The 2,809-nt window shown below is 32.3% G+C and overlaps 1 long non-coding RNA gene across 1 annotated transcript; it reads left to right on the forward strand.

The window, feature by feature from the left end:
- The first annotated feature begins 246 nt into the window (after positions 1-246).
- Positions 247-1,011, forward strand: LOC110917816. Its single transcript, XR_002580878.2, has 2 exons — positions 247-663; positions 771-1,011. It is a non-coding gene; the product is annotated as an uncharacterized LOC110917816 (long non-coding RNA).
- The last annotated feature ends 1,798 nt before the right edge of the window (positions 1,012-2,809 follow it).

The following is a 2,809-nucleotide window of genomic DNA, read 5'->3' on the forward strand; positions in this document are numbered from 1 at the left end:
TATTCAAGTGTGAACGATGCCCATATTTATTGTGTTTTTGAATTAATTAAACTTAGTAAATACATTGATTATTTCATTGCATAAGCCTGCAAATTCATTGGACACAACCAAACACTAAATTCCAAATTACAAAATCATCTAAAAATAGTCATTTTACAAAAAAACCTCAATTCAATTCAATTCAATTAACTGAATTAATTAATATTATACTATACACTGAATCTCTTGAAAACAAACACATTTAACTTTCTTTTCATTCACACCAACAACTATTTAAACCTCAAAACCATGTTGTAAAACAATCTCCTACCCCAAACAAAATGGACACAAACACAACAACTACCCATAGCCTAGAAATTGACACGACAAATGACTTTGAGTTTGAATCAAAGTATTTTAAGCTCGAAAAACAAATATTGAAATTAATAGCCGAAGACGAGAATGAAACTCTTTTCGCCCCAATGAACGCCAAACATTTATCCCCTGTGCGAATCAATAAACGAAGATATATCTTGGAGCAAAAAATTGAAGGCCATTTGTGTTGGAAACATAATTTTCAAAATACTACGGAATCAGTACGAGTTTTGCTCAAGAACTCGTGGAGGAACATGAGACATGGAACCGGTGTTTTCATTCCTTGTGCCGGAAAAGAAAATATTCCAAGTATGCTATCATCTTCAATTTATTTAGTTTTTTTTTCTCTTTTCAAACTAGCATTTTTCTTTTTTATAAATTGTATCATGGTATACTGATTAGGGGGTGTTTTACAGGTGGACGTTGCAAAGGCAAAGCACGAAAGTAAAATCAACTCGTTGATTACTTAAGAAGAGGCACAATACAGTTTTATCAATTCAATTTGTAGGGGTCTCGTTGCAGTTTGTGCCGTTTTGTTTTTGAATAAAATTTCAGTTGGTCGTTCAAAAAAAATTTGGTTGAATGATTTGTAGGGACATTGTACTTTATTAATGCCAAATAATCAATCTAAAACATACCGAGAATCCGAGATGATAATGTGATTGTTGTTTAAGTTTTAAGTAACTTGTGATTGTGTTATATGATGATTTTATATTTGTTCATTTTTTTTGAAAAATATTGATTCCAAAAGAAAGCTTAGATGACCAAAATTTGTTAAATGCACAAGTTAATATATTGTGAACTTTAAAGATGTAGCTAGTGTATAGGTCCCATGTTATTTATGTCGGTCATGAATAGATAGATATTTTAGACATTCATTTCGTTATAAATCGTCCAAGTTGTAGAAACTATTGCAAAAGTGCAAAAATCAATTAAAACCGCACCTTTAAAACCAAATTTCTAAAATAGTGTTTTATTAATTAATTAATTTATTTATTTATTTATTTATTTTTGTTAAATTGAAACGTCGTATGATTATGGTTTTATAACGAAAAACATGTAAAATAATTTTTATTATTATATTTACTAAAAACTTAAATGTTTTTAGACCAAAAAAGCACGTGAACATAATAACAGCAAGAAAAATTACTAATTTTAACGGAAAAGAACTTAATAATACAATATGGTTTACTCAAACAATATTCGAGGGTATGAAATTGCCTAAATGTTAAAAATGGTATTAAAGTCAACGTCACTATTGTGTTGTTCGGGATGATAGGTCACACATAATTGAGGACTAACGATGAGTCATTTCTTCATTGAGGTGATTGAGGACGCATTAGACACATCTCACCATCCTAATTGGGATGGCGGGACAAACCTCAATGAGGACGATGAGTCCATAATGGTAACACTTTAGTCAAATTCTACATCGTCAATGAACATGAGAGCTGTTGAGTTTATAAAAAATATTTGACCTTACGTATCATCAACGCGTTTTAAATGCATTGCTTTGGATAAGAGAATTTCACAACTAAACGTGGTTCAATGGTAGCATATGTTACAATGAATTGATCCAACCCGTATTTTTAATCTTATCCGAAATATCAATGTTTATACAATCAACTTTGGAGGTTCCTAAAGCTGATCAACAGACAACATCTAAGATCACCGATGCGAAATCCATCGCATAAATGCCCAAAGGTGACTTGTTTGAGGTGAAGTTGTGTTATAAGTTGAACAACTCTATAACTAACTAATGAACTTGTTAGTTTTACCTACGCTATATGCGATTAAATTAACTCAGCAATATACGTATTGTTTACCTACTACACTCAACCATGTGTGAATAAATTAATTACAATGTTAAGACCCCCAATCAATATCCTGTAGTATGTAAACTAAGTGTCAATTTACCCAATTGTTTTATTATGAGAAATAAAAAAATAGCCATTGATCAAAACCACTTTCAAATTTGACCACCTCATACGTTCTTGGAGCGACGCATCATGCACAGGATATGTCTGGAAGCGCACATGATGCGTCTTTGGAAATCCCTTCATTTATGTGTCTGGAAGGGCATGGGACGCGTTTGCGCCCACCTACAACATTTGAAATGTCACATGTCCATATTTTATTGGGTGCTTGAGAGGTCTGCATATGGATGCTTCAGATGCTTGAGAGGTTGTTTCAAGGACGCATAAGGTGACTTTTTTTTAAAGTCACAGTGGTCAACAACTATTTTCGTAATTTTCTGTTTCGGCCGAAATTTTATTGTCCTCATAATATATAAGAGAGAGAGGAAAGTGTTTTTGTAGTTACCATGCAGGCCAAAATCCACCAATTCTCATATTGTGGCCATGTGGGGGTGTGTATCACACTTATTGACTCTTACAACTTGAAACATTAAAGTAGAATTGCTATCATCTCACTATTCCTTTATTTTTGACCTTTT

Source organism: Helianthus annuus, chromosome 16 (assembly GCF_002127325.2).
Source record: "Helianthus annuus cultivar XRQ/B chromosome 16, HanXRQr2.0-SUNRISE, whole genome shotgun sequence".
Classification (NCBI taxonomy): domain Eukaryota; kingdom Viridiplantae; phylum Streptophyta; class Magnoliopsida; order Asterales; family Asteraceae; genus Helianthus; species Helianthus annuus.